The following is a 20,693-nucleotide window of genomic DNA, read 5'->3' as shown; positions in this document are numbered from 1 at the left end:
TCCTTCCGAGTTCTCGAGGCAAAGCAATCCTGTAAAAACTTGGAGAGCCGCGCTTCTCGCAGTTCCAATCGTTCGAAAATGTTTTCGCGTGGCGAGGGAAGAAATCATTCGCGAGACGCGGAAAACACTGAGGCGAGCGGCACGCGCGAGCGCGGAGGAACGCTCGCGAGGATCGAAGCGGGTCGGTTCGTCCGTCGTTTGAAATATCGCGCGGTCTTAGCAGTTAAGGAGTCCCCCGTGTCCGCTCGCTAAGAACTTGTAAATCGAACCGGAACTTCCTTTTATTTATCTCACGGCTGTCCGCCGAGCGGAACCGCGACGACTTCCGGAGAACCATTTTTCCAGTGGAAAATAAGCGAGATTTACGAGGGACTTTCGATCTTGCGATGTGCGCGACCCACGATCGCGTGGTTTTAAAGGCGAGGGAAATATTCGTCGACCAATTCATTAATCTGTTATCGAATATTGATGGTTTCATTTGAGAAAGAAAAAATAGTTGCACGAGAATAATTAAAAGTTCTCTTATGATAAAAGGAAGTGGTAAACGGAACCGCGACGACTTCCGGAGAACCATTTTTTCAGTAGAAAATAAGCGAGATTTACGAGGGATTTTCGATCTTACGATGTGCGCGACCCACGATCGCGTGGTTTTAAAGGCGAGGGAAATCTTCGTCAACCAATTCATTAATCTGTTATCGAATATTGATGGTTTCATTTGAGAAAGAAAAAATATTTACACGAGAATAATTAAAAGTTCTCTTATGATAAAAGGAAGTGGTAAACGGAACCGCGACGACTTCCGGAGAACCATTTTTCCAGTGGAAAATAAGCGAGATTTACGAGAGACTTTCGATCTTACGATGTGCCCAACCCAATCATCACGTGGTTTTAAAGGGAAATCTTCGTCAACCAATTTGTTAATCTGTTATCGAATATTCATGGTTTCATTTGAGAAAGAATAATTATTTAAAATATTTGCGAGAGAATAATTAAAAGCTCTATCATGGTAAAAGAAAGTGATAATATGTGAGAGTATTTGTACATACGCAGCAACGATCCAAAGGCGAATTCTTAAACTGAACTTAACTTAAACTATAGCTTAACTAATTGTACAAGTTGCAATCCAATAGAAAGTTTCAAAGTCCTGAAAAGGACTCGGAAAGTTTCTACTGAATTGTAAATGACTTAAGTGTACGCGCGTAGTCCTTAGCTTGATATCGTTTTCGAGAGGGCAGTCTCTCGAAAACGTTACCAAGGGCCCAGGTCCACCAACGGGGAGGTGACTACGCAGGGACCCATCCCTATTTCCCTAGTCCCATCCACCCTCCATTGCATTCATGTGTTCTCAGTACAGAAGGTGCTGAGAACTGACTCTACTTGTGAATTTCAAACGACCGTAATCCATAATACATTCTCCAAAATCTACTATAGATTTTAGAAATTGCAGTATGGACTTTTTAACGAAAGGAGTAACGAGAAATGCCATTATCTTAACCAAAGTGCAATGTCTAAAGTAACTCTACTAACGCTTCAGAAAAATTAAAGTGTTTCGCATTAGATTCTACGGAACGATGTTCTAAACTCTATTTTTCTATTGAATAAAAATTGATGCTAAGAGAATTAAATTAAAATTCTAAAGTGAAGCTAAGATGAAGTGGATAAAATTCGCGACGCGACCAAAACGAACAAGTACCGATAAACCTGCGTTACATCCTCACGAGAGCATTCTAACCCGATGGTTCAGCACTATGAACCATACCCGACGCGAATCGCGAACAAGTTATGCCACGTCTTACGTCGAAACAATCGAAACCACGCTCTCCCCAATGGTGAATGCGGGTACCATCAAGATCTCAGCGAGACTTAGCATTAGGACGCATTGCCCAACGACAAGAACGAACTTCGCAGACCGCCCCAAGTCGTCTTACAGCAGGTCAGAAGACCCCAGCGACACGGGGTAGGAGCTACTCGGAACGAACCTGCGTGAGCGCGTCCAATGTACTAAGCCTATACCCAAGTCGAGTACCCAACGGGCGTACCAATCGACAAGGGCTGCGAAATCTCAATGGGCACCGAAAACCACATCAGTTTGATTGAGTCTCGTCTGTTTCGATGCGTGGCGATGGAAACTGAAATCTCGAGCGAGTTAAGAAAAAAGAAAAAATTACGTGAAGCGATTTCACGCAGTGGAAACTTAGAATGCTCAGGGGAGTATGTAACGCGTGTTTATCGGTACTGACTACACGCGATTATTGAAATGGCTGTTTCTCACTTTGGCTAAGAGAATGGATTTCTTTACAATTTTGTTACAATTCAGTTATAATTAAATTACTTAAATCTAAGTGATTATAACTAAGGACGCACGCATCCCACGGCGATCCAACAGTGGTCCAGCTGTGATCCAGTGTCGAATGTAGAAATTGAGATGAAGAAGGAACGAAATGGATTTGGAACCATCGAATGACAAAAACAACTTTGGAGAAAGTACGATAATAAATCAAAATAGCTTTTCTTGATTATAATTTGAGAAAGGATTTTGGAAAAGGTGAAACTCCAACGCTGTATTCACCGGAAATACCATTTTCTCATTGCCAAATATAAAAAGAATAACGATACTGCTTTACGATCACAAAATACGAAATCGTTTATCAATCCCACAATGATTTCAAGCGAACTCTTGCCCATGTAAAAACTTAGAAATGCAGAAATTAAAATAAAGTAGAGATTAAGTAGATTTCCAGTTATCAAACTATCCTCCATCAAGAACAAACACCACAGAGAGATAAAAATTACTACAAATTATACAGGATTGTTTTAAACGTCCCCAATTCCGACCAATGGTGTTTATAAAAAAATAATGGGAAGAATACCCAATGAACTGATTAACGTCAACCATAATTATGCTCGATTGAGGTAAATTAGGGAAGTCAGGATAGAAGGGATTCAGGTTACACAGTTACAAAATTACATTATGCGAATGTACAGATATATTCATTAAAATTAACTTAAACTATTTGCAATCCAATTTAAAGTTTCAAAGTCCTGAAAAGGACTTGAGCGATTTAAATTGTACTGCAAAGAACTCGATACTAAAAGTACCAATGATTAAATTGTTCTAATCTACTACAAAGTTAATGAAATAATAGTTGGATAATGAAATAAATAAATGAAACAATGATGGTAAGTCTATAAAATCTTTATACAAGACAGAAGTTGTAAATCGTAATCTTTTAACTCTATTCTGGTGCTTTTAGTATTGAGTTTACAACTATACTTATATCTACGTGCGTAGTCCTTAGCATGATATCGTTTTCGAGAGACCGGTCTCTCGAAAACGTTACCAAGGACCCAGGCCCACCCCGTGGAGGTGACTACGCAGGGACCCATCCCTTGTTCACTTACCAATCGCCAAGCAAAAGTCGTAGTCATCACCGTCCACCGCCGTCCATCGCCATCCACCGCCATCCACCATAGTCCACCAATGTACATCAATGTCTACCAGTGTCCACAAGTGTCCACCAGTGTCCACAAGTGTCCACAAGTGTCCACAAGTGTCCATGAGTGTCCACAAGTGTCCACAAGTGTCCATGAGTGTCCATGAGTGTCCATGAGTGTCCATGAGTGTCCACGAGTGTCCACCAGTGTCTACCAGTGTCCACCAGTGTTCACAAGTGTTCACAAGTGTCCACAAGTGTCCACAATCGTCCACCAGTGGCCACAATCGTCCACCAGTGGCCACGAATGTCCAGAATCTTCCACTAGTGTCCATTAGTATCCACTAGTGTCCACTACCGTCGGCTACTCCACCACCTTCCACAATCGTCCACCAGTGTCTGCTACCCTTGGCTCGTCCACAACCAGTCATCAGAAGCGACCACTCTCATCCTCATCGTGACCCTCTCGCCTCGGCGTCCAAACAGCCAAAAGACAATTGACAGTCTCGCACTGCTTTTATACACCCGTTCCCACTACCGTCAACCCCCCCTCCCCCCACCACCATCTAGGAGTCGCGAGTTGATAAAATCAATTTTTATATTATAACAATCCATAATCTAATAATATTCATATTTTCATTGTAAATTTATGCTCTTCGCAATATATCGCAGTGATATATATAATTTTTTACAAATTTTTTACAAATCAAACCTACATCTATACTGTTATAAGGTAATTTTATATTTACCATCGAATATTTCAGTGAGAATTGTATCGTTCGACTCAGTTCTCGTAAAAATCAAATAGATATCGAATATCTCTCTTCAATTAGCATTAAAATATTACATTAAAATATGTATTTTTCCATAGTTTAATTTAGCTTCTACATGATTATTCTATAATTACAGCATACGAGGTCCAGTTTCAAGTTTCGAAATTCTGAAAACGACTTAAAACATCGAAAGTAGATCGCAAAGGGCCTAAGAGCACTACAACGATAGATTAAATCTACAATTTTAATTCTAATAAATCTATGCACGCAGTCCTTAGCTCGATATCGTTTCGCAAACGGTCCCAGATTTAATGGAGGTAGACGATACTAATAGAGACCTCGACGAGGTGCGCGCGTGAACGTATCGGTATCGCTGTCTATCGCGCGTGTTCGCCGCTGTTATACGACGCGTCCGCGCGTATTTGTTCTCCGCACGAACGCTCGCGTGGCCGTTCCTCGAGCGTCTCCCTTGTACATCCGGTATCGCGCGATCGCGTCGTTCTCGAGGCGCGAGGGCCCGATTCTTCGACAATTAATGGCGGGAAATCCGAGCCTCGCGATGCGGACAGCTTCGAGGAGATTGCGATTCGTTCGTTCGATTCCAGCGTTCGACGATTCTTCGTGGGACGATGGAACTGGTCCAATTCCTGCGACGTACGATTCCGGTCAGCGTGCAGCGAGATCGTTGCCAACCGATAGCAGTGATAGCATTACCTTAATAAAAAGCATTCTAGATTTTATCCGAGTTCCCGCAAACTCGAAATTTAATTTTCTATTCCCACGGTAAGTCCACCCTGCCCGCAACGCGGCTGATATTAATTTAATCGCTGGCTCGTTGATTAACCACATAAATTTCCTTTTAATTTAGCGATATTTCCCGCGCGACGAGCGGAAAAGTTGGACGCGGGCACACGGGATGTTAGCATGAGGGCGCCGTTGCTTTTATCGAGAACGCGAAAACGCTGACTCCTCTTGGCCACGGGTCAAGTTGACCGAACCGCTGCTACGAGGAGGCGAGGGATGCGTCGTAGATCATCGACACCGCGGCTAATCGAGGAGGTGCCGTTTTTCCACGGGACACGCGTGCGTCCCCCCTGCTAGACAGGGAGAGGAATAAACGGCGTAATGTATGCACGCTCGCCGCGGGAGATCGGCTTAATGCCTCGGTCAAGTTACCAGGCCCACCTCCGCCATAAGACACCGCGGCTCGTTCGAACGCCATAACTCTTTCCCCGTAACCTGTCCGCTGTGTAATTACCAGCCTCTCAGAGCAGGGGGGAAACACTGACACCGCCATCGAGATTCTCGAGATGTACTCAGCTCACACATAGGACTGGAAAAACAAACTGGTCTTCGATTCGACACGTTTGGTACCTTTTCTTGCTTCCTGTTTCTGAGCCTGTTTCGTGAAGCTGTTATTGGTACCATTTAATGGTACTGGATGGCGATTTTTTCATCGTAAGATTGTCTACTTGAATTGTATCACGCGTTTGGGTAATGGCGATTAAAAACGAAACGGATTTTGGATCGAGCGAAGTTGTATCGGTCCAGAAAATAGTAAGAGGCGACTGTCGAATAATCTTCGAAGTGGTTCGAGGATCCGCAGTGGCCAGTAGATCAGTCGAGTCGCGCTCATAAATCGTGATTAAATCGAGCGGCCCTCGTAAATACCGGTGGAGCTAGCAAGAACTCTGGGACCACTGTGAAATCCAAGGACGAGATGATACGACGAACCCTTCCCTCCTTCGAGTCACAGTTTGGAATATATATGTTTCTTTTTTTTTTTATGAGACCAATTTTATTCGGTTAATCGACGCGAAATGAGTCGAGAATCTCTACCAGGCGCCATTATCCGCGGTAACCGCAGGAAAATCGACGAAAACCGCGCACATATGCGCGACGGTAATTCAAAACCCGGCTCAGAACGCGGAACGACGCGAATAACAAAGAGGCGAGGAGAGAGACCAAGGTGCCCGCCGCAGGAAGGGAAGCAAAAAGGGGGTGGAGAGGGCAAAAAGGCGTTCGCGCGTCCACGCTGGCAGGCTGTCACGTGTAATTATCCCGTCTTGTCGGGTTCAAAGGCAGCGTGAGAGGCCCTCCCGGGTATAAAAGTGTTACAAAGGTGGTAAACGCCCATGAGGGAGTCAGACGACCCAGATCGAACGGTCGCGAAGAACCGCAGAGAATCCACCACTCGACCGTCGAGATTATTCTTGGAATAGCACTACTTTACCTTCGACACTTTTTTACTTATTTTCCAACACACCTTGCGCAACTCTTTACCTCTTCAGCTGTTTCCTGAACCCACGAATCTTCCTTCGCAATATAAATAATTCTGAAAAGTAACTTCAATTTGCTGGAAGCTGATTTAAAACGCGAACGCAATGTCAAGACTGGTGGAAGGGCTGACTCTCTAGTAACTTGCCAAATTTTCGCCATCAGGTTCGAGGCACGATCCCTCTCGAGGCTCGACCAGCGGGAGCGTGTCCGTTGACCCGCGAAATTCGCGGCGAATAACCGCTGGCAGGTTGTCGATGGTCCCGGAGGCCTCAGGGAACAGGCTTTTATTCCAGCGTAGTCGCGGGATATCGACGGTCGACAGAGATTGCGGCCCATAGTCTAAGGCCTCTGATTGACAGGGCCGCTACACACCGATGATACCGTCGTGTCTGAGCTCTGGCTTCCATTTCACGCCGCTCTGCCTCCGCCTGTCGTCTTGCTTTCCCGCCGTTTCCTGAATACCTGATCCGTTGGACCTCGCGCGGCCACCCGTCGCCTCTCTTTCGAGCCAGCCTCCCGGAAGTACCGTGCTTCTTCGAGTTCCTCGCGCGAATCACCGTTAAACGAACGCGATGCACGCGAATAAACGTCTTCGAAAGAGTTTAGGAGGGCAAGAATTTCGCAAGAACCAGTGGCGAACACCCCGATGACCGTGTATCGATGTTTATATCAAACTCGCGTGGGATTTCATCGAGAGGCGGAGTAACCAACATCTCGAACCCGATGTAACGCTCCTGCTCCCAGTTTGCACTGGATTAATACCGAATTTACGACCGAACTTTCACCGTTACTGAGCTTACACTCGAGAAACTTCGCCTTGTTCGCTGCGGTCGAATTGGAAATTTTCCCCGCGCGAATTACGGATTGCTAAAGTGATTGTAAATAAAGGTCAAACATATTGGAGCAACAGGAAATTCGTTTAGCCGCGAATCGCGAAATTTCGTCTATCCTTTGCCAGTCTAGTAGGGATCAACCAGTGTACAGCTAGTCAGTCACGTGAGGAATGAAGCTTCTCAGCGATTGTACCGCTAAAAGAATTTTCCCCCTCATTTACCCTCGATCCGTTAGCCGAACAGGATTCCTACGGTTAGATACATCGCAGAAATTGAATCCGAGAAAAGGCGGGATCAAGGATGGCGCTGAGGTGGAGGGTGGGTTGGCTACGCGCAAAGGGAGCAATTTCTCAAGTGATTACCTTAAAGAAGCTACGAGATATTCGAGCCATCGTGCGGCGCACGGCTGCAGGAGTGACATTGAGCCTCGGTTCCGAGCCAAAAAGGAGGAGCCGCGTCGAAGGAGGGCGAGGGGGGACTCGCGAGGAGCGAGGCAGAGGAAGAAGCGGCCCGTTTCCCGGAGGAAATTGAAAAATCCGAGTTAAAGGATGGGCCGATGCAGCGGAGCGCGTGTCTGCGCGCTCGCCACCCACCGCGGAGTATTTAATTTAACTTTTTCCTCGTTTTAGCCGCGTTTCCAATTTTCCCTGGTCCTCGCGCGACGCCGCGAGTCACGCCACCAGACGCCGCGACGCTGAACCCGTCTTCTCTACGTTTTACCTGCGAGACGACGCAGACAGACGCGCGAGGCGTGCGGCGTCGAATCTAGGATGAATCTTCCTCTGTTTGCGCGGGGTGTATCGTCGCGAGCGAACCAGGGGTTGGGCGCCACGAATTCCTGGGAGGATTAACAGCGCGCGCTTTTAAATCCCCGATAACGCGGATCCCTTTTTCGTTTTACTGCGTTTTAAGGAGGACGGATTCGAGAGGACAGATATCGCTAGATTTCTTTTAAAGTCGAAGCTGAGTAGGTGAAATTTCGGATGGTCGTTTAACCCTTTCGTGACGCCAGAGGCGTGTAAATTTTATCTTGCATTCCTCGAATAATTTCAAATCGTTCGATGTAGAACCTGGATGCTTGGAAAGTCCAAATGTCTGCTTTTATTATCGAGCAACTGTCGACATCGTCAACCGTCGTTCTCCAATGAGTTGCCATTTTGAGATCGCAGTGATTTGCTTGAGTGGCTTGCTTCTAGGATTTCGTACGAGTTAGAAAAGGTAACTTCCGGGAGAAGCAGGCTAGACAGGTGTCGAGGTGGCGAGATCAGAGCCTCTCGACCTCGATAGAGCCATTAGCGAGCAGGTGAATCCGGGACGCTGCAGCGGAACCCGCGTAATTCCTCGGCCGCAGGAGGAGCTGATCGCAGCTGCGCACGTCCAGGTAGAACAAATTGCGTTCCCGTTAATAAGAGTATCCGAATAGGTTTTCGCGAGCCACTGGCTTTTGAAACGAAGTTAGAAGAAGCCGTTAAGGGCTAGCTGGAACTAACTTTGTCGCGACTCAGCGAAATTTGCAACGTGGCGAATCGATAAACGAGCCCGGAAGATGGATGACGACGTCGCACGGAGTTTAAGCGCGAAGGTTCCCGGCTGAGAACTGAAAAAAGAACGGAATCTTTTTCAACGCGATTGTCTCCGTTTGCAATTATCAAAGAGACATTAGGACGCGTTCAAAGTCGGATCAGATCTGTCCGCGTTTTTGCTCGACTGGCTAGCATCTCTCTTGAAACAAGTTCAACGTTCGATTCGCTCTAATTAACAGCAGGGGCGCGGAAAAATCCCCCTGCGAACGTTCTCTGATACGTTTCCATCTCGATCGACGAGAAAAAATCGTTTCAGGATCGCCTGGTCGCGGGCTTCGCGAGATCCAGTCGTGTCTCGAAAACTCGTTCGCTTGGAGGTGAACCAAAAAAAAAAACGAGCGAACGAAAAGAGAAAAGCAGGAAGAAAGAGAGAGAGAGAGAGAAAAAAAAAGAATTGCAACTACCCCAACGCTGCGCGCGGAGGATTTCGAACGCGTTGCCGCCAAGCGTGGCTCCGTATCGTCCGTTGCGGTTCTCAATTACGCGCAAAGTAAATCTGGCGTAATTGACGCGAACGCGAGGCACGGGGTTCCAGGGAAATCTGGTTGTTCGCCACGGCAATACGGTAATTACCGGCGGAAAATAGGCAGCCCGTGCTTTAATCATCGGCTTCATTACCGGAGCAACCTTTTATTCAACAGGTAACACAGATTTTCGCGTTAAAATTAACAACGTTACCGAACTCGTTAACGGGAACGTACGCGAGAGTCCCGAATAAATATCCTGGCCCCCTGTCCGGGGCTCCTCTGCTCGCTTTCGGAAAAAGTTTCGCCTCCCTTAACGCACTTCTGCACGGTCGTTACGCGATCGTTCCGTGGCAAACGTTCGCGATCATCGCTGGGCTGGGTTCGGTCATTAAAGACGGCCCAGGGAAATTAACGAACCGCTAACCTTTTTGTGGACCACAGTTTTACAGCAGAGAAACGAATTTACAAGCCAGTGTATACCGTCGATACTGTTACCCAACGCAGACATTCTTCTAGTCAATTTCATTGCCTTCGTGCGCTCGATGTTTCTTGCTATAATCCTGCAAACTTTCGAACCCTTTTTCGACGCGCTTCATAGTAAATATTGGCATCCAACTAACTGGCAACTACTGTAATTTGCGATGATCTCGACGATATCGTCTGAGAGCTATGTCTGAACCGAACGATCGGATGCTGAAGCGATTCTGGAGCCACCTGTCCCCAGCCCAATTCCTCGCGAGCAGAAACTGTGGCTGGGGCGTTCGATAGATCGGCGCGTTATAATTTACGGTATCCATCGAGCGCGAACGAACTACGAGCGGATCGTAGCTGGCGCCACGGTGATTATGGTCCTAACTGCCAGATAATAATGGCATATATCACCTGGCGCGCTGACGGGAGTAGAAAAAGGAACGCTTTTCCCACTACCTGTTCACCGTCCCGGGCCAAAAGAACGAGACTGGCATCTCGTACATGGTAATTAACCCCTTTCATAGACGGCGATAAATCCGCTCGCGGAGCAGAACGGACGTGCCTGCGCTAGAAGCGGATGAACGATGCCCCCAGCCGTTCTAGAAACGAGATGGAGCGAGGCTCTCGAGTGTATTTGTTCCAGGCGGGACCAAAGAAACCGATGCGCCCCTTTATAGTTCGGGAGATTAAAGGGGTTGGTCAAAGGTCCGGATAGATCCGTGTTAAATAGCTTCTCGTTTCTTTAACACCGCCACCAACTGTACTAATTGTCTGTGGAATATTCTACGGGTTGTATCGGTTACTTCTGTCCGTTCCTCTGAAGCTAAATTTCTTCCACGATTTACTGCCTCTCCTCCGTGTCGACTGCTGACCAAAGAGCATGGTTGTAACCAGTCATTGTTGCTAGATTTCGAGTCGAACCAGTAATAATCCAGTGTCTCCTGAATCCGTTTCTGGGAACCGCGCCCGTTTCCCTTTTTCTCACCATGGCCGTTCCCACAAACGGCTCGAGTCCAGCGATGGGGTCGCTGACGATATTCTTCTCCCTCGCGATGGCCGTTCCGTTCGCAGTCGGATCGTTTTATACGCCGACAGCGGGCATCGTCGCCGGTAATAAAGACATTAACGAAGCCGGGCCGCGGAACGATGAGGGCCTTCCGTTCCAGGAGGCCAGTTAGTTCGAGCAAAGCTCGCGCCCTGCCCGTTCACCCAGCACGCTTTCGGCGAAGTGATTTACGCGCCGCGAACTGTAATTATTGAAGCGCCGCACGAAATTGCTTCCACGTATTTCCTTTCTCTCCCCCTCCTTGGTTCTGGTCGTGCGACCGAGTTACTAGCCTTTCTACTATTGTCAGAAACGATCAGCGATCGCCGTTTATTTTGCTACCAATATGGCGGTGCGTTTGTGCGTAAACAATGGCGGTTACCTTCGAGTCGCGTTGAGTAACGGAAGATTTTTCGATCGAGGAATCCTTTCTTGGCGAACGGAGAGAAATCTGATGGAGAAATAGAGTGTGATAAAGTAGATTGAGGAAGGTTCTCGCGATGCTGGAGGATATCTGCTGGATTACGTCTGTTGTAATCGAGAGTTAGAAGACAATGGTAACGAATAAACGACACCTTGGAGGAAGTCTGCCTCTACCAGTAGACTGATTTATTTTCTGTCGCTTCGTGGATGCACTCTTGTGGCGAGTGGATATGTCGATACGATGAGTGGATAGCGAAAATGTTTGTGGGTCATCGTATTTATCTCGAGATTCGTATCAAAGCAGCAGCTGACGAAGGGTATCAATGTTCTCCAGAAGAGCCGAAAACGACGCGAATGGCGATGGAAGTTAATGAATACGAAGGCCTCGCAAGGTCCCAAATGGCCGTTTGCTGGAAACGTAATCCAAGATGGAACGACGGGTCACAGAGAGGTTCGCGATTAGCGTGTTTCCTCGGCTGGCCCGAAGCTACGATCCCGTGATGGATAAACGAGGGGCTCGTTTGGACTTTTGACGACTTTGTCCCGAACCCTCGGACCCCGACCTCCGTGCAATCCCTCAGATCGTATCCTGGCAGCTGTTCCTCGCCACGGATTTCTGCGTGCTCGTTCTCGCGTCGATTCGTTCCACCGTGGTCGCGGTAATTATGCTAATGCGACGGAAACCGGTACCACCGTCGGCCATCTTGCTATTAGACCCCTCTTCGTCCGTGTCTCTAAGGTCGCAGGGAGATCCATTTTTCTGCGTTCCTGTTCTCGTTTATTTTCGAGATCAATTTCTATATATCGATCGTGAAGGAGCATCGATCGTTCTCCAATGTTTTTCGTAAGCATCGTAAAGAGAGAAGGAAAATCTCGATGCGTTATTGACGCAACGGCGTGCAGAAGGGCAAACACACTCTTACTGTCGAGAAAAAGTACGCTCCATTTCCGCGAGAGATTCCTTAAGACGAGGCTATTAATTACTCCACGACGTGTTCCCGATAACGCGATATGATTAAGGCAATTATTGTACCATACACCCTTTCGTGCAAAAAAAAGCTATAAAAAGGTGTCTTGGCAACCCTAGCGATTTTTCAAGATTCGTAATAATTTAATTAAACGCATTTATATATAATTCTTAGAATTTTTCTTGATTCGACACTGAGAATATTTGCTTCCTCGTTGGGTATCACATTCATCCTACAAGACGCGGCAATAAAAAGCAACGTAATATTACACCTGAAACCCCAATTGAGTTATCGTTCTGCCCGAATGACAAGACAATCGCGACGCGAGGAAAGAGTCGTCTAATTACAGTGATTACTCGGTGATTAATCGAGACACCACGACACGCAACGGTTCGTGGAAGCTGGCTGGGTCGCCTCTCGCGCCGCGATTTTCTCGTCGCGCGGCGAGTAACGGTGCCTGAAGAGATGATCGCGCAGGAATGCCGTGGTCCAGGAGTCATAATTTTCCCATCGTTACACGGGGAACGCGGATCTCGACGAGTGTACAAGGGAAACGGGAGAAATACTTTCCAATATGGGGTCCTCGGGGGATGGCGACCCTCCATCGCGCGGTTCCCCGCGTTTTTACCGCCGCGTGAAACGGCGGAGGCACGAACGGAACGGAAAAACGTGCTGACTGGGAGCTGCGAACCGGAAATGGGAAAAATATCGCGTGAGTTCGCTGGGAACTATGACCGACGCGGAGCAAAAACACTGGCGGGTTTCATCATTAAATTGATCCGCGGGACGACACGTCGTGGCCTCTGGGGATTAGCTGAGGTGAGACCTGAAGAATGTGAGTCTGGACGTTGCACTGACAGATTCAACTTCCCAAAGATTCATTCAATGACATTAGAAAAAAACAGTCTGCTTCTTACGTTAGCAGTAATCGAACTACAATTTTGTCACGATCCCCTGAAAATCAAAAACTCTTTCTAAAACCCAAAAGCATGATAACTGGTTCACAGGAGCGTCAAATTTCTGCTACCATTTTGTTGTTATTTAGCATACACAGCTCGACACCAGTTATTACATCAATGAAGCAATGATTCCGTCGAAAACCTACGAAACGTATACACACACACGCCAGACGTTACACTGACAGATCCAACTTCCAAAAAATTCATTCAACGACATTAAAAAAGAAGTCTGCTTCTCACTTTAGCAGTAATCGTACCACAATTCTATCACAATCTTCTCAAAACAAAAAACTCTTTCTAAAACCCAAAACCTGATAACTGGTTCGCAGGAGCGTCAAATTTCAGCTACCACTATCTCGCTACCGTTTCGCTACTATTTAGCATACACATCCTGACACCAGTTATTACATCGACTAAGCCACCCCAATGAAGCCATCATCTCAACAGAAACATACGAAACGTACACAAACATACGCCAGATGTTACACTGACAGATCCAACTTCCCAAAAATTCATTCAACGACATTAGAAAAGAAGTCTGCTTCTCACTTTAGCAATAATCGTGCCACAATTCTGCCAAAAAGCTAAAACCCAAAACCTGATAACTGGTTCGCAGGAGCGTCAAATTTCAGCTACCGCTATCTCGCTACCGTTTCGCTACTATTTAGCATACACATCCTGACACCAGTTATTACATCAACTAAGATACCCCAATGAAGCAATCATCTTGACGGAAACCTACGAAACGTACACAAACATACGCCAGATGTTACACTGACAGATCCAACTTCCCAAAGATTCATTCAACGACATTAGAAAAGAAGTCTGCTTCTTACGTTAGCAATAATGGTATCACAATTCCGTCATAATCTCCTCTGAAACAAAAAACTCTTTCCAAAACCCAAAGCATGATAACTGGTTCGCAGGAGCGTCAAATTTCAGCTACCACTGTCTCGCTACCGTTTCGCTACTATTTAGCATACACAGCTTGACACCAGTTATTACACCGACTAGCCACTCCCAATGAAGCAACGATCCCTTCGAAAACCTACAAAACGCGCGCGCGCATACGCGAGTCAGCCAAAGTTGGAGTCACCTCGAAGAGGCTCGAACTCGTTCCCGAGGGTCGCATAGGCAGACGGTGTTCCAGCGTAGGCCAGCCTCGTAGTATTAAGTCATTACGTTCGGCCCCGGTCCTAATAATACCCTTCGTCTCGGTCGAAGCGAGCGGACCGAAGGTCCCGTCCATCCATCCAGTTGTCCGCCAGGACGGCGTGCCGCATCCTCTGCCTCCCGCAGGGGTTCTCAGGCGCATTCTATCGCGCCCTGCGCCGCGATAAACGCCACGAACCTCGCGATCTTATGCAGATCGTCGAAACGACCCAGGACGTTGCACAGGCTACCGTATTCATGGCTCTGAACTGACGTTCGAAGGAACAGCCGATCGGATTGCTGGGGAATAATATAGGCACGTAATCGTAGCCCTTAAGTGCTTCAGATCCTTAGTCTAGCTTAGCTTGAGGAGCCAGCTAATGGTGGATATCCTCCATTTTTGAAGATTATTGATTCGCTATTTGTTCTCCATTGGATGATGGCTCGATAAATGGGAATCCTAATGTAGCCCAGGATAATGAGGCTTCGAAACGTTAGACCAGTCGAGTTAATAAGGATTGATATCTCCCGAGCAAATTGCTGGGATTACGCGAACGGAACAGTATTAAGGACTTCTTCATTCATCATCGAGCGCCTGCCTCGTGATCCATGATAAATCGTCTGCTGATAAACCTGGCTAACCTCGACCTGGCTATCCCAGACTGATTAACCACAATTACCCGATAGCATTAAATTGAGACAGTATCCGTAATTCACTTTCCTCTACGATGGAAACGGAACGCAATTCTCGCGAAGCAAGGTGCTGGCAACCTGTTCGACGCGCGATGCGACGACCTATCCGATCGCACGGAACGGAAAGGACGACGCGCAAAGGACGACGGGGCCAGCGAAGGATGATAGACGGGGGTGCGTTTCGCCTGGCGCGGGAGGGCACCACCGTGGAATCGGCTGGGACCACCAGGCTCGCTCCTCGGTTATGCCTGCAGGCCCCTCGTGGCTCTGCTCTCGTAATATCTTATTACACGATCGCCGCATGCCTCGCAGCCGCGCGGATGCCAGCGCGCACCTACACGCGCGCCTCACCCACGTCCGCCCTGTCACCGATCCGCGATCGTATCTTTTTCCCGGGGAAATTTGCGCCGATCGTAAACCGGTCCAAGGAAATTCGAAGAGTGTTATTAGTCCGCGAGCCTGCTACGTTGTTCCACGAGGTAATGGCCGGGTATCGAAACCACTCGCGGGCAATTCCCTCGCTACTTGGGCGACATTCGATCCGCGAGGATGCTCTGCTGTTTTTGTTGCCTTTTTTTTTGAGAGAGAGAGAGAGAAGACGAGTTGGACGCGTTCTTATCGTCGCGAATTTGGCTCATTAGATTATCGCGAGAAAGGGTATTTTGATAGATTGATTCGATCTGTTTGGAGGATGAAAGGACGAGGGTATCGAGGAACGCTTCTTAGTCGAGTGGACGTTCGATCGATCCTTCGCTTACGTGCATTCAAGGAAATAAGAAGCTGGGATTTCATGGCGAGGACTCGCGTGACCCACTGATCCCTTCAAGAGAAACAGGAAGCTCCGCGATTCTGTGGAATAAGGCATCGCGATATCTCTATACGTGTATCAGCGAAGCTGAGAGGACGGTGGACTTATGGCAGCGTCGAGAAATCACGCGTAGAAGCTTCTCAAGGAAAATGTATCGAAATGAAAACCTCGAAAACCTAAAAATAAGAAACCTTCTCAGGAAACTACATATAAATTCCCGAAATACAAACCTCGCGATCGAGTAACTCCGAATTGCTGACTGCGAATTATTTAAATATCCGTTTGAACATCGATACCAGCTCCACTGAAACGATACAAAGCGATCGCCCTGGGGTAGAATCTTCGATTACAAAGATATTTAAAATCAGGTTCTCCCCAGGACTGTTTGTTCCCGTGGCTTCGTTCACGTCGATTCTCGTACGTACCACGGACCACCGGCGCTTCGTATGAAGTTATTATCTCCGACGGGTTCCTCAGGCGCATCAGCTCGACACACTGTCAGCTCTCCTCCTGGCTCTCTTTCGAGCGAACGAGTCCTCTCTTAAGGACCAGCGAGCGCGTCGCGAAGAAGAAGAGGAAAAGAAGAAAAAATGGCGAAACGAAGAGCGTGTGGGCAGCCCTTAAAAGTCACGTCCTCGCGAACGGGCGTTGCCGGCATTAATATCTTATTACCAGCTTATCGACGCGCCCTGTGCCCGGGCTGAAGCCACGGGAACGCGCGCGTCGAATCAGGAATCCGTACGAGGAGAGCTCGCGCCGTTTTCAGAGCCCAACTCTCTCTCTCTCTCTCTCTCTCTCTCTCTCTCTCTCTCTCTCTCTCTTGGAGCCACGGGAGCTTATCGAGGAGGAAGCCACCGAATGGTACCAGGCTTGCTGCTCGATCGCGCGTACCGCCATGATCGAAAGATCGGCCGATATTGCTACGTCTGAGGCATCTCTGCCCTTTGTCGGATATTGGTCCACGTCTACGAACCCTGACGTTCGTTCTGCTTACATTGGAGGGATCCCTCTGGTGGCTTCGACTGCGTCGCAACTTGCATGAATGAGGGAGGCAAGTTGTTTTTATATTACCTCTGCGAATTTCAAAAATCTGTGTTACTCGATTCAAATTGTATTAAACTTAGATGACCCTCTGGTGGTTTGTTTTACAGTACCTTTGCGAATTTAAAAAATATGTGTTACTCGATCCAAATTATATTAAACTTAGATAACCCTTTGGTGGCTTCGAAGTGACTGTGTCGCAACTTGCATAAATGAAAGAAGCAAGTTGTTTTGACTACCTCTGCGAATTTCAAAAATCTGTGTTACTCGATCCAAATTATATTAAACTTAGATAACCCTTTGGTGGCTTGGAAGTGACTGTCGCAACTTGCATAAATGAAAGAATCAAGTTGTTTTGACTACCTCTGCGAATTTCAAAAATCTGTGTTACTCGATCCAAATTATATTAAACTTAGATGACCCTCTGGTGGTTTGTTTTACAGTACCTTTGCGAATTTAAAAAATATGTGTTACTCGATCCAAATTATATTAAACTTAGATGACCCTCTGTTGGTTTGTTTTACAGTACATTTGCGAATTTAAAAAATATGTGTTACTCAATCCAAATTATATTAAACTTAGATAACCCTTTGGTGGCTTGGAAGTGACTGTCGCAACTTGCATAAATGAAAGAATCAAGTTGTTTTGACTACCTCTGCGAATTTCAAAAATCTGTGTTACTCGATCCAAATTATATTAAACTTAGATGACCCTCTGGTGGTTTGTTTTACAGTACATTTGCGAATTTAAAAAATATGTGTTACTCGATCCAAATTATATTAAACTTAGATAACCCTTTGGTGGCTTCGAAGTGACTGTCGCAACTTGCATTAATGAAAAAAGCAAGTTGTTTCGACTACCTCTGCGAGTCTCAAAAATCTGTGTTACTCGATTCAAATTATATTAATCTTAGACGATGTCTAATAAAAAGGTACTTCGAAGGTTCTCGTAATTACCCAAATAAACTCAAGAAATTGCCTCTGAGAAACATCAAATCAGAGGAAATTGATGTGTACACAATGAAATGATTTGGCTGGCACTCTATCGAAAGAGAAAGAGATAGAGATAGAGAGAAAGGATGTGGTAACCGCGGGCAAGTCTCAAAGGCAAGCGTGCCGGCCGTAAATCTCGTCGAGTCGCCCCGCGGAATCGATACGGCCTGGTTTTCTCGGTCAAAGCTCGTTAGCGATTCTCTCCGCGGTGAAGTTGCTCTAATTGGAGATCCAGCTCGCGCGGTTCGTCCTCCGTAAGGAACCGTCCAGCTGGGCCTGTTTACAGGCCGCATCCGAGAGGCGTTATTATTCGAGTCGAGGGGTAATCCTCGAGTGCTCATTGTCGCGAGATCCGGTTGGTACGCGAGAGCCAGCCTGCCGGAACACGCTCGTTCGTTTTCTCGTCCTACTTCATTAACCGTGTCTTCCAGACGACGAAAGTTCCTTGGTTACCAGTCGAAACGAATCATCGACCTACGCTCGCGTCCGCGTCACCGTATTCTCGACCTGACCTGGCCAATCCTCGAACTCGAACTCTGTTTTTCAGTCTCTCGAATCGCTGAACTGTTTCACGTCCAAGTACGACCGTAAAGGGGGATGATAACGAGCGAAACGAACCTGGAAGGCGTTCACGTTAATCGTGGCTGCCTTGTCGTTAGCGAGTTGGATGGTCGAACAAGGACGATGGAAGTTTTCGACCTCCAGGGAGGAACTTCATGTCAGAGTCACCAATGAGAGAGAGCACTCGTAAATTCCTGGCTGGTGTTGCTTTGATCATCTCAGATTGAACGTCCGCCTAGTTAGCCGGTGCTTCAGACCCTGGGATCCATCTTAGCTACCCTGGCCTACCACTTACGATGTACCCAATCTGTCCAGTGGAACTCTTACGAGCATTTTATTAAGCACCGTTTCGTACCTCGTTTCCAGCTAGTTTTCTTCCGCATTTGTCGGTCGTAAACGAGCGATCGTCGGACGAAGCGTTGCTCCCAGCTTCTAATTAGAGATTAGACGCAACGGTAACTGTCTGCGAAACACAGTTTCAGCGCGTCCCTTCTACGACCCCGAGTTAATTCGAGGATCAGAAAGTTCGGATCAGAAGACGGTTAGTTTACGTGGCGTTTAGAGAAGTTGTTGCTCGAGAAGCTGGGTAAAAGGTAACGCGAAGATATTCCGTTCGATGGCTTCGATGCGTTTCACTGTGGCCGCAAGGAAGGACGTTCGAGCGCGGACCGCGAACAACTGGCCATAAATGTCCCGGTTAAGAGCAGCTCCGCGTTAGACACGATAAAGTTGGAATCACCGCGCGAAGGAAATAACAATGGGATTCTGACGTTACGACTTCCATCATCGCCGTAGGAAGCACGGATCGTTTCGATCTTATTACGGCCCAGTTGCATTAATACAGCATCGCTGCTCGACTTTACGCGAGTCTTGCTCGCGATTCCAGGGATCTCTTTTATTCCAGTCGAGTATCGATCCTCCCTGCGACCAAGAATCCGTACGAGCATTCGCCGATCCAATCAGAGACGCGATGCAACTCGAATCGGCGATACGGACAACGAATGCAAAGTGGTACACTGGTAACAGAATGAAAAGACAGGTAAACAGAGCGCGACGTCGACTTCCTGGTGCATTTAAGCACCGAATCTCGGAGTACCAACAAACGATCTTATCGTTAAGTGACGGCTGCTTACTTGGTAGACGAGGGACGAGAGTAAAGCGGTCCGCGCATGCATCTTTCATCTTCGACCAGGGGTAAAAGGGTTTCAACGGGGAGGGAAGACGTCTCGGAGATGCTCGCCACGAGGGTTGCACCCACGACTGCCAACTACTCTTCTTTTGTTTGACAGAGACCGTGACGAGAGGCTGCTCATTTGCTTAGTCAAAGGGTGCGCGAACCACCCCAGCTACTTTCTTCACCCCTCGCAATGGACGTCTTCGTTCCTCCGCTATTATCGTGCCCTGTGATCTCGCACCTTCCGCTCGATTTCCACTTGGCGAGTCGATCTACGAAGTAAGTGTATCTCGTTTTCTGGTCGATGCGAGGATCGAATCGATGAAAATTGAGAAAAATCGGGTGCAAGGTTATTCGAGACAGCGAGAGAGTCGAAGGTCGACGGACCTGTGGATCTCGTCTGGTTCATGGTTCGATGAAAGCGACTTTTCTCGCGTTGGTCCGTCAAAGAAGAGCCAGGGCTGCGAGTAATCACTCGGAACCGCGTGTTTCGGTATTCCACTTTGACGATGGGATTCGAATACGGCGACGTCGGCGCGGGAGAGGCTGCTAAATTAAACGCAGTGAACCGTGATCCTGTAAACAGACCATTTCCATGCCAGAAGGTTTGCCAGGCTGCGCGACTAATGGGCTTGATGATCCGCCGGGGGTTGACGTCGTGAATTAACATCAACTACGACGTTCTCCTGTGCAAACGACCTTGGAAGTGGATACATCCGCCCCCGTCGACGTGGCCTTGCCCCTGTGTATATCGCGTCCGACGGACGCGCGCGTTTAATGCGGAGAACGACGGAAAGGCCCAGCCCTGAATCTCTCCACCCTCCCATCGATTGTTTGTCTACCTTTCCTCCACAGCGTTTCGACGGAACTACGAATTCAACCCTCGTCTCGAAACCTTCAAGACGGTTTATGGGGTGCGTCGAGTGATTTCGATTGATTTCTCTTTTTTTTTTCCTTTTTTTTTTTGTCTCAACGAGGGAAGGTTTCTTTGCCTGAGTGCAAAGGTAAGAATTTGTGGCTTCAGAGACATTGAATT

This window comes from Xylocopa sonorina, chromosome 1 (assembly GCF_050948175.1).
Source record: "Xylocopa sonorina isolate GNS202 chromosome 1, iyXylSono1_principal, whole genome shotgun sequence".
NCBI classification, from domain to species: domain Eukaryota; kingdom Metazoa; phylum Arthropoda; class Insecta; order Hymenoptera; family Apidae; genus Xylocopa; species Xylocopa sonorina.
This window is presented reverse-complemented; position numbering follows the sequence as displayed.